Source organism: Arachis ipaensis, chromosome B8 (genome assembly GCF_059453495.1).
Source record: "Arachis ipaensis isolate K30076 ecotype BB chromosome B8, ASM5945349v1, whole genome shotgun sequence".
Taxonomy (NCBI): Eukaryota; Viridiplantae; Streptophyta; class Magnoliopsida; order Fabales; family Fabaceae; genus Arachis; species Arachis ipaensis.
The window spans coordinates 72,994,112-73,010,082 of NC_142443.1; the positions used below are offsets into that span (position 1 = coordinate 72,994,112).

The following is a 15,971-nucleotide window of genomic DNA, read 5'->3' on the forward strand; positions in this document are numbered from 1 at the left end:
TATAGTACTTAGAACAGGGACAGGAGGACTCAAAATAAAGAACAGATCACCCTGAAGTACATTTACTCAAAAAGCTTGGGTGCTAAACGCCAGGGAGGGTGTTTAGCACTAGAAAGGGGGCATGGGGAGCTGGCATTTAACGCCACGAAGAGGAGGCAGAAGCTAGCGTTAAACGTTAGGAGGGTGTTTAACGCCCAGCTAGGGCACTATTTTGAGGCTCTTTTCACCCCACCAAGGGCGCTAAACACCAACTGGGCGATTAGTGCCATACAAGACCCACCCAAAAAAAAAGAGTCCCTTTGCTGGCGCTAAATGCGAAGACTGGAATTTAGCTCATAGTACACCAGTTTCAAATTTGAAGGAGGGGGTTTAACCCATGGTTAAACCCCAACCCCCACCCACTTTGACCAGTCAATGCACTCTTTCTCTCTCTCTCTCTCACCAACTATTCCATCCATATTCAACCACTGCATTCCCCAAGATCACATCCCATCCATCTATCTAATACCATGAATCTCTTAACTCACCCCGCCATTCTACCCAATCACCACTCATCTTTTCCATCAATCTCTCTTTTCCATTAACCACATTGAAATTCCTTTTCCCTCTTAAAACCACCACCTATAACCAATCCCTCTCTCCCATCCTCTATGAATACCCACTTCTTCAAATTTTATCCCCACATCTCATATTACCATCTTCCATCCTTATTCTTCCCTCCCTTCATACAATAGCATCTTCCCATCTTCATTCCCACCTCATAACAGTGAGTACCCTCCCTCCTTCCACTATTTTTTGCTTTTGCTTTTCCATCACCACACCACTTTCTTCAATCTCTTTCCTATTCTCTCTTTTACTTTTCTTGGGGATGAGCAAACCATTTAATTTTGGTGTTAGGCACTCCATTTTTTCCTTCATTTTTACTATTCTTACGGCACCCAAAACTGGTGAATTCTCCTCAAGGAAGAGGAAAGAGAAGGCACCCACCTTCGGGTCGTATGATTTCACCCGATTCTTCTCCAAGACCCACGAGAATCACTTTAATGAGATAGTAAGCAAAAAGAAAGTGATCCCCGAGGTTTGTTTCGATCTGAAGCAGGATGAGTATCCAGAGATCCAATACCAGATTCTGAGACGGAGTTGAAAAGTTCTGACCAACCCTGTGATTAACGTGGGCGTGCTTATGGTTAGAGAGTTCTACACTAACACTTGGTTGATGTAAAAGCATGCACAAGGTGTGAACCCAGACCCGAAGAACTGGCGCACCATGGTCTGAGGATTGATTATGGAGTTTAGTCCCGAGAGTGTGAGGAAGGCACTGCACCTGCCACCTTCTAGAGAGGACCCTCATTCATACACTCAGAGAGTCAACACTGACCAGAGACTGGACTAGGTCCTTGCTAATATTTGCCTCTCTGGAGCACAATAGAGGAAGGATGCCAGAGGTCAGTCATACCAGCTGGGTGGGCATGACCTGAAGCCGGTTGCTAGAAGATGATTGGAAAGTTTAAAATCAATAGAATGGAAAGAATGATTTATGAACCTGATCACACAGAAGTGTTAATGGCGAACTACTGCATTTGGAAGGTTTCCTGGTTGTCTTTGGAGTTTGGCTTGAAGAAGTTAGATGTTGATGCTGATTTGATTGCAATGATCAAGTCTTGTAGGAGGAATAACAATGTTATTAACATATACTTTGAGCATGGTGTTTTAGAACCACAACTGGTGGGGGGCGTGGGTAAAGATGTAGCTATACGTGCAAATGATGAAGGAAAGAGTGTCCCAAAGTCCAGAAAAACTTACTCTCAGCCCATAGTATCCAGAAGTGAGTTAATACTTTCACTGTTACAACCCAACAAAAGCTCCTTTCAGCCCACAACAAGATTACAACAAGATGAATATGAAGCAGACTATGAAGGTGGATCTGATGCTAACTCGTGGCACTTGAAAGAATCGGACAAGGTGCTGGACTCTGACGATGAGGAACCACGTGTGTTTCTAAGATACAATGACAAGACAAGATTTGAAAATTTGAAGTTTGAGGTTAGTATAGTTTTCAATAGCAAACATGACTTTATGAATGCCACTAGAGACTATAAAATACAATGGGGTAGGACTATAACATTCATTCAGAATGACAAGGTTATATGTAGGGTTGTTTGTAAGAATGAGGACTATCCTTGGTAGTATATTGTGCACTTAACAAATAGGACATATCATGGCAGATTAAGACTCTTGTTGATAACTATACATGTGGAAGAAAGAGGAAAAATAGGGCTGCCAATCAAGAGTGAAATGTGAATAAATTGTATCCTAAGCATAGAAAGCATCCTACAATGACGCATATGGAGGTTTATTCATGGTTTGTTAGAAAGTGTAACATTAGGCTGAACAGTATATGCATCACAAGGGCTTTGAAAACAACTAGAAAAATTGTGCAAGGTGATGTGATAAGGATTTAAAACACAAGGATGATAGATAAAGGGGATTTTTCCTACTAGACCTCTAAGAAACCTGTTCTTAGCAACCTAGGTCACCGGAAGGGGCTCCCTACTAGACCTTCAAAGAACCTGTCCTTGACAACCTAGATCAGAGGGATGAAAATTGAATCACTCAATCTTCTCCATGCAACCAGCGAAGCAAATCACTCACCTCACTCAATCACACTTAAAAAAACGTGCATAAAGCACTAAGGAAATTTTATTCATCAAAGTTATTCCAAATGGTCTCACCAGAGGTGTTTAAATAGGCTCCTAACAAACTAACTAAAAGATAAGATAACTAATTTAAATCAGATTTGATCTTATTAGATTAGATCATATTTGATTTAAATTTTAAAATCCTAAAGATATGATAACTAATTTAAATCAGATTTGATCTTATTAGATTAGATCAGATTTGATTTAAATTTAAAATTCCTAAAAATACTACTAAGCAAATCAGGAGTAATTCAAATCTTTCAACAAACTCTAACAACAAAACAAACTAACATAAATGCCAAAAAATTCGAAAATTAATAATAAATTATGTCTCTAATTGAATTTGAAAAGCATTATTGGGCTTCTTGCTGTCCTGACTTAGCCCAATGGGCTTTATGAGTTGTCGCCCTTTCAGCACCACTGTTTTTGAGACGGACTCTTGGTCTTCTAGATGTCCAAGACTGGCATGGCACAATTCTTCTAGAATTCAGATCCTTGAATATGACAAGATTATCATTCCGTCCTTTAGCTCTAAGATTACGAAAATGTCCTCCTGACCACATATCATTCTCTCCCTCTTCAAAAAGATTCGTCCTCGAATCTTGCATGAGATGCTCTTCGTCCCTCCAAAGAATCCAAACCCAATCTCCAGGTTTAAATACCATGGTTTGATGACTCTTCTCTACCCACTGAATTGTGGCTATGTCCTTCATGTGTGCAAGTTCAATCTTTCCAACCATAGTTTCACCATCTTGTTCAAAGTGTGAAATTTGTCTTCCTTTCTTTTCATCCATATTAATGCCTCTATAGTTGATCAGTGAATCTACAAAGCCTGGGAAAGTTGATATAAAAACACTAGGAATTTCATGGTTAGATGTATGAGAAACTAAGGACTCTGTGGATTTCAATGAGACTAATGCACTCTTGTCTAAGCTAGAACTTTCTAGATCTCTCTCACAAGTGTGTTTAATGAACTCAGTTTCTTTTTCGCTTATTGACTCCTCTCGCTCACTATTATCATCTTTTCTCTCAAAACTCTCGCTTTCAATCAAACATGGATTTTTTTTACTCAAACACTCATTCTCTTTCTCAATTTCTTTTCTCTCATATTTTTCAAATTGCTCACATCCCAAGGACCTAGTTGAGAAATTCTGCACTGTTGAATCTTCCAAGGACACATCACCCTCTACAGCATACTCAACAAAGTCTTTCATTTCTGGCTTTGAAGAAGAATGAAAGATAGGCGTAGAAGAATTCCTCTTGTTATGGCGATCTATCATTTGTTGCACTTGCTCCCAGTTAATGGCCAATTTGACCAAATCGTCCATGGTCATGTAACGGTAACGTTGGACTGTATTTGCAAGTTCTTCGCGTAATCCAAGCAAAAATCGATCCATAAGAACCTCAGGACTCCTTTTGATATTAGCCTTGTCCATCAAATATAAAAACTCCTTGTGGTACTCCATCACTGATTATGAACCTTGTTGCAACTTACAAAATCTTCCAAAAAATTCATTGTGGTAAGATGATGGTACAACTCGATTCCTCATGTGGTATGATGATGGCACAAACTGTCTCCTCATGATTTTCTTCATCTTCTTCCAGCTGCAAATTGGGATCTTTCTGTACCGTCTTCTAGATCTTCCCAATTCAGTCCACCATATACGGGCAGCATCGGAAAAATTGGCTTGTACCAGTTGAACCTTCTTTTCCTCTGAAAGGATGCAATTTGCAAAAAACGACTCTACCTTTCTTTCCCATTCGAAATAAGCTTCAGGATTGTTCCTCCCTTTAAATGCAGGGATTTTCAACCGAAAACCCTTTTTCACATATGAGATCCCGTCATCATCACTATCGTATTCAATCATATTTTTATTTATTTTTTTTATATTTTTTTTTTCAGACACTGACTTAAAGATAGAATAAGTGCAAAAATAAAATTAAAAAAAATATTTTTTTTCGTTTTTTTTTGTTTGACTCTAACGTGAATTTACAGAAATTAAAGAAAAAAAAGGACTAACAAGACCCATGGAACGTGTAGATAAATAAGAATTTACCTACGACCTGTAAATGATACCAGATGATAAGGAAATTAAAACAAAGATGATAGATAAAGGGGGTTTTTCCTACTAGACCTCTAAGAAACCTGTTCTTAGCAACCTAGGTCACCGGAAGGGACTCCCTACTAGACCTTCAAAGAACCTGTCCTTGACAACCTAGATCAGAGGGATAAAAATTGAATCACTAAATCTTCTCCATGCAACCAGCGAAGCAAATCACTCACCTCACTCAATCACACTTAAAAAAACGTGCATAAAGCACTAAGGAAATTTTATTCATCAAAGTTATTCCAAATGGTCTCACCAGAGGTGTTTAAATAGGCTCCTAACAAACTAACTAAAAGATAAGATAACTAATTTAAATCAGATTTGATCTTATTAGATTAGATCAGATTTGATTTAAATTTTAAAATCCTAAAGATATGATAACTAATTTAAATCAAATTTGATCTTATTAGATTAGATCAGATTTGATTTAAATTTAAAATCCCTAAAAATACTACTAAGCAAATCAGGAGTAATTCAAATCTTTCAACAAACTCTAACAACAAAACAAACTAACATAAATGCCTAAAAATTCAAAAATTAATAATAAATTATGTCTCTAATTGAATTTGAAAAGCATTATTGGGCTTCTTGCTGTTCTGACTTAGCCCAATGGGCTTTATGAGTTGTCGCCCTTTCAGCACCACTGTTTTTGAGACGGACTCTTGGTCTTCTAGATGTCCAAGACTGGCATGGCACAATTCTTCTAGAATTCAGATCCTTGAATATGACAAGATTATCATTCCGTCCCTTAGCTCTAAGATTACGAAAATGTCCTCCTGACCACATATCATGATGAGATAGCAAAATATGGAATAATTTGAGATTATGCACATGAATTTCTCACAGCTAACCCTGGCTCTAGTGTTAAGGTTGGTGTCGTTCCTATGCCTGAGGGGCCCCCACACTTTGAACGATTTTATGTTTGCCTCGATGCTTGTAAAAAAGCATTTACAGTGGGAGTATTGTCATGAATGGTTAAGGATGGAGTCATACAGAAGAACCTATGCTATCAATGTCAACCCGATCAAGGGACAAGATCTTTGAGAGAAAATATCATCCCCAGTCCCCGTCCTGCCGCCAATTAAGCCTAAGTCAGGAAGGCCAACAATAAAGAAGAGAAAAGACAAGAATGAAGGCCCTACCGGCACAAGGTCAAACATGAAGTGAAAATACAATCCCATTAGGTGCATGTTCTATAGTGAAGTTGGTCATAATAAGAGAACTTGTAAAAAGAAGAAACAGATGGAGGCTGAGGAACAAGCAAGACAAATACAGCTGCAACTTACAGTTGTACCTACTGCTACCCTTCCATCTGATACTGCCCCATTACTGAACCAGCCGCGGCTGAGTAGATCGCTCCAACTAAACTTGTGCTTAGCCAGACAGATGCCTACCCATTAACACAACACACACAAAACTCACAACATGTTGCATTTGTAACTTGAAAAAATTAGATGTTGCTGTTTATATTTGTAATTGAAATTGTTTTTAAATGTTGGATTAAATTCTTGCTTAAATTATGTAGGAAACTATTCCAAGGCCATCAAAATTGAAAGTTGTCAAGGGAAGAGCCAGAGAAAATGCCTCCCCCCAAGCTGTTGCAACATCAACAGCTTCTCTTTCTGCTAAAACCATTAGGGGAACTAGTTCTGCCACTGCCAAGAGTCTTGCAGACTTTATGACGTTTGTTCCTACTCCAAGATTCAAACCTCCTAAGAAGAATGATAAACCTGCTTGATGCTGGTATCTGAACATTATGTAATTAGAGCTAGTGATATATTTTTTTGTATAGGGCTCTCTTATTGCCATTAAAAACATTACGGTTAGTTTCATTTTTAAGTCTCTTTTTTTGGTTTTGCCCTTGATTAAGTTAATATGGTTAACATTTTAGATATCGATTAGACAATTGTGATAAAACAATGTTGTTGTTTCAGTTTCAATATATGAAAATAATTAGTTTATCTACATATTACTGTAACATTGTGTAATTAGGTACAATTGTGTAATGTGTTTACTAATTTCATAAAGTGTTAACTTCAACCACTAATTTTAAGTTCAATTAACCAGGTTACAATTTAAAAGATAATCTTGCTAAAATAAAATTTAGAAAAAACAATTTGCTCAATTAAAAGCTAAATTGAATATAATAGGACATATCTTCTAGTTCTTGTTCATACCAAATTACATGCCTAATTACAAATTAATTGCACTATCACTTGAAAATACAAAATGTACAAATTAATCTCACAAATAAAATCACAATTATCAATCCAATGAATATAACATCATTAGCATTCCTGCAAATTTGACTTCTGCTTTCAAAATCCCCATTCTCCATGCAATGTTTACCTTCCACTCATCATGATTGTTTTCTACTTCCGCATCAATTTCTGCATCTCTATTCTCTCCATTACATTCATCTTCATCAACCTACTTGAAGAAGTTTCAATGGCTGTCCTTCTGCAAAAATTTAAAGAATCTTATGATAGAAAACCACAACTAGTAAGAATATTGAAGATAAAGGAATTTATGAGAACAACTCACCCGGTATCTTGGACATATATAAAACAATTTATCTAGGTTCTCTGAAGTTCCAGATTTCTTAATCAATGTCTTCAGCCCACAATGACATATAATGTCTTCATTCTTCCTCTTTCTTCGCATAAACGATCTAGACCCATAGCTACCAACTGAGTGACAAGAGATCCCTCCACGACGACCTCCGTTTTCACCACCCATCATGCCGGCGACCTCCAATATTGGTCTCTGAACCTATGCGACTGCACTCAACGTAAAGGGACATATATACACTATAATGGAATTAGGGTTTATTAGTTAGGGATTAATTTGACGAAATTTTGTGAAGTAGTCGTGTTGGCAAACAACTAGGATGGATGGAGGTGTGCTCACGTGTATTCCTAACGTGCCACGTCAGCTTCCGTTAACGGTGTTAGCGAGAGAATCGACAGAAGGACTAACATAACTAATTGAAAATCTTTTAAGAATGCATTTGATTAAAAAAATCTTTTGAAGACCGAATTGAAACGTGATCTTTCAGGAACCATTTTGACTATTTACTCTATTTTTTATTAAATACAAAAGATTTTTTTTTTCTTATTGATTAAATAAATCTTAATTTTTTATTTATTATACTTTATATTAATTGTTTAGATTTAAGATTTAAAATTTAAAATTTATACTTTAGAATTTATGATCTAAGACTTAAAGTTTAAGGTATTTTGTTTTTTATTTTTTATTTTTTTTCATCTTTAATGACAAATTAATTTTAAAAAAATAATACCCTCATTAGTTACTTCTTTCGCGTATTAACATTCGCCGTATATTTATTATCACATAAAAAAAAATATTTTTTGTTTTGTTTTACATTCATCAGGAAAATAATTTTTAAAAAAAGGATTTTCCGGATTTAAAGATTGTGGTTGTGTATATTTTGAAGCACACAAGCCGCAAGGATGGGCCGGGAGTATCCCTTTTTATTAGAATTTTCTAGACATCAACATCATCTATCTGATTTCATTTATGGCACTAGTGTCGTCTCTCATTAAAAAACTTCTAGTACTTAACTTGAACTTATTATAACCACTGATAACTATAAATCAAAAACTAAGAATATTCAGCATTCGTTTTGTTTAATTTTCCTGGACCAATCAGAGATCCCAAAAGTATTTTTAGGGAAACAAAATCTTATGGTGATTATTCAATCAATAGCGAAAGCATCGTGTGAAGGCCATTCATAAAAGAAAAGAAAAGCTGAAATTTTATTAACTGATCTTGATGATCATTCCAATATATATATATATCTCTGAAAAAAATGTTTTTCTTTCAATAGCTTTGGACTTTCAAAGTTCATAGTACTACCACAATTGGAACATGGAAAATTCTTTGGTTCCATGTAACAATATATTCAATTCATTCAATATATCATCGACGGTCATGTGCGCATTAATTAATTACTATGACCAAATCAACAAGAGAATTAAAAAAGAATATATATAAAATAAATGTTTAATTAGTCAACTTTAAATAATTTTAATTAATAATTAATAATTTTTAATTTTTAAAAATATTAAATTTAAATAATCAACATTAAACACATTTTGAATAATAAAAATTAGTAAAATAATCATCCCATAATTACGTCTTCACCTCTTTTCCATCGTGTCAACGAAAACCTTTACGCAAACTTTGGTGATCAAACCCCATACCCCCCTCGAGCTATTGTCTTCATTGTCATGTCGTCGCCAAACCACTGCATCTTTACTTTTAATATTAGTGTAACAACTCGTATTTTTAAAACTTCTATTATAGATTATTTACTATTTATTTTAATAACCTGAACTTATTATTTTTAAAATATTATTTTATTAAAATAATTATATTAATTTTATAATTATTGAAGTTTAAATTAATTATGATTTATTCTATTAAAAGGAGCTATTTATCAAAAATTATATTCTAATAGACAAAATTAAATTAATTTTTCTAATTATTATTAGGGTTAAGTACTAAAATCGTCCCTAAGATTTTGAGCAAAAATCAAATTCGTCCTCGACCTTTTTTTGTTATTAAAATCATCCTCAACAATACAAAATATTCTTTTCTACTTTAATTTTATTTTTTTATCAAATTACTCATAATAATTAATATAAATAAAAAAAATAATATTAAAAAATAAAAACAAAATAACCCCTCACACCCGTCCCCCCACACCCCTTCCTGGTACCCCCTCCCACCCCATCCCCTTCAATTTTCAACACCCCATCCCCCTTCCTCGTACCCCCCTCCCACCTCATCCCCTTCCTCGTACCCCTCCCATCCCATCCCCTTCAATTTTTTTTCCATATAACTCCGCATCCCTTTCAATTAAAAAAATTTATTCAGTATGATAAAAAAAACAGCTTAGAGCGCCGATCGTCTTCAGCGCGACGCAGAGTCCCTTGTGTGGCCCTCTCCATTGAACTTCATCAGTGGTGCGCAGAAATCGTGATCGTTCATTCCTTGGTAACGGCACTAAAAATTTTATACGCACGTTCATAATCTTAGTTCTTTGTCACAACTTCGCACAACTAACCAGCATGTGCACTGGGTCGTCCAAGTAATAAACCTTATATGAGTAAGGGTCGATCCCACGGAGATTGTCGACTTGAAGCAAGCTATGGTCACCTTGTAAATCTCAGTCAGGCGGATTCAAATGGTTATGTAGAATTGATAATTAAAATATAAATAGGATAGAGATACTTATGTAATTCATTGGTGAGAATTTCAGATAAGCGTATAGAGATGCTTTTGTTCCTTCTGAACCTCTGCTTTCCTACTGCTTTCATCCAATCCTTTATACTCCTTTCCATGGCAAGCTGTATGTTGGGAATCACCATTGTCAATGGCTACTTCCCGTCCTCTCAGTGAAAATGGTCCAATGCGCTGTCACTGCATGGCTAATCATCTGTCGGTTCTCAATCATACTGGAATAGGATTCAGTAATCCTTTTGCGTCTGTCACTACGCCCAGCACTCGCGAGTTTGTAGCTCGTCATAGCCATCCCTTCCCAGATCCTACTCGAAATACCACAGACAAGGTTTAGACTTTCCGAATCTCAAGAATGGCCGCCAATAATTCTAGCCTATACCACGAAGACTCTGATCTCACGATCAGGAGGCTAAGAGATACTCATTCAAGTTTGTAGAACGGGAGTGTTTGTCAGGCACGCGTTCATAAGTGAGAATGATGATGAGCGTCACATAATCATCATATTCATCATGTTCTTGTGTGCGAATGGATATCTTAGAGAAGAAATAGGCTTGAATTGAATAGAAAAACATTAGTACTTTGCATTAATTCAAGAGGAACAGCAGAGCTCCACACCTTAATCTATGGTGTGTAGAAACTCTACCGTTAAAAATACATAAGAACAAGGTCTAGGCATGGCCGAATGGCCAGCCTCCCTAAATGGCAAATGAATTCGAAAATAGGGAAAAAGACCCTTAGTACAATAGTAAAAAGTTCTATTTAAACTAAACTAGTTACTAGGGTTTACAGAAATGAGTAAATGATGCAGAAATCCATTTTCGGGCCCACTTGGTGTGTGCTTGGGCTGAGCATTGAAGCTTTCACGTGTAGAGGTCTTCCTTGGACTTAAACACCAGTTTGTAACCTGTTTCTGGCGTTTAACTCTAGAATAGGGCAGAGAGCTGGCGTTGAACGCCAGTTTTTGTCATCTAAAGTCGGGCAAAGTATGGACTATTATATATTTCTGGAAAGCCCTGGATGTCTACTTTCCAACGTAATTGAGAGCGCACCATTTGGAGTTCTGTAGCTCCAGAAAATCCACTTTGAGTGCAGGGAGGTCAGAATCCAACAGCATATGCAGTCCTTCTTCAACCTCTGAATCTGATATTTGTTCAAGTCCCTCAATTTCAGCCAGAAAATACCTGAAATCACAGAAAAATACACAAACTCATAGTAAAGTCTAGAAATGTGATTTTTATTTAAAAACTAATAAAAATATACTAAAAACTAACTAAATTATACTAAAAACATACTAAAAATAATGCCAAAAAGCATATAAATTATCTGCTCATCACAACACCAAACTTAAATTGTTGCTTGTTCCCAAGCAACTAAAAATCAAATAGGTTAAAAACAAGAGAATATACTATAAATTCCAAAATATCAATGAAACTTAGCTCCAATCAGATGAGCGGGACTAGTAACTTTTTGCCTCTTGAATAGTTTTGGCATCTCACTTTATCCATTGAAGTTTAGAATGATTGGCATCTATAGGAACTTAGAATTCAGATAGTGTTATTGATTCTCCTAGTTCAGTATGTTGATTTTTGAACACAGTTACTTTATGAGTCTTGGCCGTGGCCCTAAGCACTTTGTTTTCCAGTATTACCACCGGATACATAAATGCCACAAACACATAACTGGGTGAACCTTTTCAGATTGTGACTCAGCTTTGCAAAAGTCCCCAATTAGAGGTGTCCAGGGTTCTTAAGCACACTCTTCTTTTGCTTTGGACCTCGACTTTAACCGCTTAGTCTCAAGTTTTCACTTGACACCTTCACGCCACAAGCACATGGTTAGGGACAGCTTGGTTTAGCCGCTTAGGCCGAATTTTATTCCTTTAGGCCCTCCTATCCACTGATGCTCAAAGCCTTAGATCCTTTTTATTACGGCCTTTTGGTTTTAAGGGCTATTGGCTTTTTGCTCTTGCCTTTTGGTTTAAAGAGCTTTTGGCTTTTTCTGCTTGCTTTCTCTTTCTCTTTCTCTTTTTTCGCCATTTTTTTTTGCAAGCTTTTGTATTCACTGCTTTTTCTTGCTTCAAGAATCAATTTTATGATTTTTCAGATTATCAAATAACATTTCTCCTTTTTCATTATTCTTCAAGAGCCAACATATTTAACATTCATAAACAACAAATTCAAAAGACATATGCACTGTTCAAGCATTCATTCAAAAAACAAAAAGTATTGTCACCACATCAAAATAATTAAACTAATTTCAAGGATGAATTCGAAACCATGTACTTCTTGTTCTTTTGTTTTTAGAACAGTTTTCATTTAAGAGAGGTGATGGATTCATAGGACACTCATAGCTTTAAGACATAAACACTTAAATACTAATGATCATGCAATAAGACACAAACATAAACATAAAGCATAGTAAACAAAAAACAGGAAAATAAATAGACAAGGAGATTAAAGAATGAGTCCACCTTAGTGAGGGTGGCGTCTTCCTCTTCTTGAAGAACCAATGGTGCTCTTGAGTTCCTCTATGTCTCTTCCTTGCCTTTGTTGCTCCTCCCTCATAGCTCTTTGATCTTCTCTAATTTCATGAAGGACGATGGAATGTTCTTGGTGCTCCATCCTTAGTTGTCCTATGTTGGAGCTTAATTCTCCTAGGGAAGTGTTGATTTGCTCCCAGTAGTTTTGTGGAGGAAAGTGCATCCCTTGAGGCATTTCAGGAATTTCATGATGAGGAATTTCCTCATGCTCTTGTTGAGGTCCATGAGTGGGCTCTCTTGTTTGCTCCATCCTTTTCTTAGTGATGGGCTTTTGAGATGAATCTCTCCATCTCCCATGACTCGGAGGTGGAAGCAATTGCCTTTCCTTTCCTCTTTCTAGAGGTTTCTCCGGCCTTAGATACCATAAATAGTTATGGAAAAATAAAAGCAACGCTTTTACCACACCAAACTTAAAAGGTTTGCTCGTCCTCGAGCAAAAGAAGAAAGAAAGTAGTAGAAGAAAAAGAAGATGGAGGTGTGTGAATGGTTCGGCCAAGGGGGTTTTAGGTGGTTATGATGTCTGAAAAGGAAGGAGTGATGGTTTGAATTTGAGTGGGTGGGTGTAGGTAGGTTATATGATGGTTTTGGAGGAGTAATGGAGGTGATTGGTAGAGGTTATTTTGGGGGAAGAGTGTTATGGAAAGGTGTGAGGAGGAGAGGAGAAGAGGTGTGGTAGGTGGGGATCCTGTGGGATCCACAGATCTAGTGGTCAAGGACTTAGCATCCCTGCTCCAATTAGGCGTGCAAAACGCCCTCAGAGTGCATGTCTGGCGTTAAACGCCAGCTGGCTGCTTGTTTCTGGCGTTTAACGCCACTTCCATGCTCTGTTCTGGCGTTAAACGCCAGTCTGGTGCTTGTTTCTGGCGTTTAACGCCAGCTTGATGCTTCTTTCTGGCGTTAAACGCCAGTTTGATGCTTCTTACTGGCGTTTAAACGGGAGTAAGTTCTTCTTCCAGGGTGAGCTGTTTTTAAAGCTGTTTTTCATTCTGTTTCTGATTTTTCAGTAGTTTTTGTGACTCCACATGATCATCAACCTAAAAAAAAATAAAATAACAATAGGAAATAAATAGATATAATTAAATAACATTGGGTTGCCTCCCAACAAGCGCTTCTTTAATGTCAATAGCTTGATAGTGAGAGCCTCACAGATAATCAGAGCATTGTTGGGACCTCCCAACACCAAACTTAGAGTTTGAATGTGGGGGTTCAACACCAAACATAGAGTTTGGTTGTGGCCTCCCAACACCAAACTTAGAGTTTGACTGTGGGGGCTTTGGTTGACTCTGTAGTGAGAGAAGCTTTTCATGCTTACTCTCCATGGTTACAAAAGGAGATCCTTGAGTTTTAAATACAAGGTTGTCCTCATTCAGTTGAAGGACTAATTCTCCTCTGTCCACATCAATCACAGCTCTTGCTGTGGCTAGGAAGGTTCTTCCAAGGATGATGGATTCATCCTCATCCTTCCCAGTGTCTAGGATTATGAAATCAGCAGGGATGTAAAGGCCTTCAACCTTTACTAGCACGTCCTCTACTTGTCCATAAGCCTGTTTTTTTGAGTTGTCTGCCATCTCTAATGAGATTCTGGCAGCTTGTACCTCAGAGATCCCAAGTTTCTCCATTACAGAGAGTGGCATTAAGTTTATTCCTGATCCCAGATCACACAGAGCCTTCTCAAAGGTCATGGAGCCTATGGTACAGGGTATTAAGAATTTACCAGGATCCTGTTTCTTTTGAAGTAATTTCTGCTGGGAGGAGTTTCAGTGACTCTTTTACTCAGCTGGCCCACTTGTGCCTCCAGATTTCTAATGGAGGACCTTGTTTCATTCATGAAACTTAAAATGGCCTTGGATAGATCAGAGACTATATTCACTAAGCTAGATGGACTCTGCTCAAAATTCTCTGTCTGTTGCTGAGTGGATGATCGAAAAGGCTTGCTATTGCTAAACCTGTTTCTTCCACCATTATTAAAGCCTTGTTGAGGCTTTTATTGATCCTTCCATGAGAAATTTGGATAATTTCTCCATGAGGGATTATAGGTGTTTCCATAGGGTTCACCCATGTAATTCACCTCTGCTATTGCAGGGTTCTCAGGATCATAAGCTTCTTCTTCAGAAGATGCCTCTTGAGTACTGTTGGATGCAGCTTGCATTCTATTCAGACTCTGAGAAATTATATTGACTTGCTGAGTCAATATTTTGTTCTGAGCCAATATGGCGTTCAGAGTATCAATTTCAAGAACTCCCTTCCTCTAAGGCGTCCCATTATTTACAGGATTCCTCTCGGAAGTGTACATAAACTGGTTATTTGCAACCATGTTATTGAGTTCCTGAGCTTCTGCAGGCGTTTTCTTTAGGTGAATGGATCCACCTGCAGAATGGTCCAATGACATCTTAGATAATTCACACAGACCATCATAGAATATATCCAGGATGGTCCATTCTGAAAGCATGTCAGAAGGACACTTTTTAGTCAGTTTCTTGTATCTCTCCCAAGCTTCATAGAGGGATTCACCTTCTTTCTGTTTGAAGGTTTGAACATCCACTCTAAGCTTGCTAAGCCTTTGAGGAGGAAAGAACTTGGCTAAGAAAGCCGTGACCAGCTTATCCCAAGAGTTTAGGCTATCTTTAGGTTGAGAGTCCAACCATATTCTAGCTCTGTCTCTTACAGCAAACGGGAAAAGCATAAGCCTGTAGACCTCGGGATCAACCCCATTGGTCTTAACAGTATCACAGATTTGCAAGAATTCAGTTAAGAACTGAAAAGGATCTTCTGATGGAAGTCCATGAAACTTGCAATTCTGTTGCATCAGAGAAACTAATTGAAGCTTTAGCTCAAAATTGTTTGCTCCAATGGAAGGGATTGAGATGCTTCTTCCATGTAAATTGGAATTTGGTGCAGTAAAGTCACCAAGCATCTTCCTTGCATTGTTATTATTTTCGGCCATGTCTCCTTCTTTTTCGAAAATTTCTGTCAGATTTTCTGCAGAGAGTTGTGCTTTAGCTTCCCTTAGCTTCCTCTTCAGAGTCCTTTCAGGTTCAGGATCAGCTTCAACAAGAATATTCTTATCCTTATTCCTGCTCATATGAAAAAGAAGAAAATAGAAAAGAAAATATGGAATCCTCTATGTCACAGTATAGAGATTCCTTTATGTGAGTAGAAGAAGAAAAGAATAGAAGAAGAGAAATTTGAACACCAAGAGGAAGAGAGGGTTCGAATTTTGAGATGAAGAGAAGTGTTAGTAAATAAATAAATAATTAGATGAGAGAGAAAAATTTTCGAAAATAATTGAAAAGAAAAAAATATTTTTGTTTTTAATTTAAAATTAAAGTTATAATTCGAAAAAAGAAAATTGAAATT

General features: G+C 37.0%; 1 non-coding gene across 1 annotated transcript; it reads left to right on the forward strand.

Annotated features, from left to right (window-relative positions):
* Positions 1 to 15,057: 15,057 nt before the first annotated feature.
* Positions 15,058 to 15,165, forward strand: LOC148548485 (small nucleolar RNA R71). The gene has a single exon (XR_015897033.1). It is a non-coding gene; the product is annotated as a small nucleolar RNA R71 (small nucleolar RNA).
* The last annotated feature ends 806 nt before the right edge of the window (positions 15,166 to 15,971 follow it).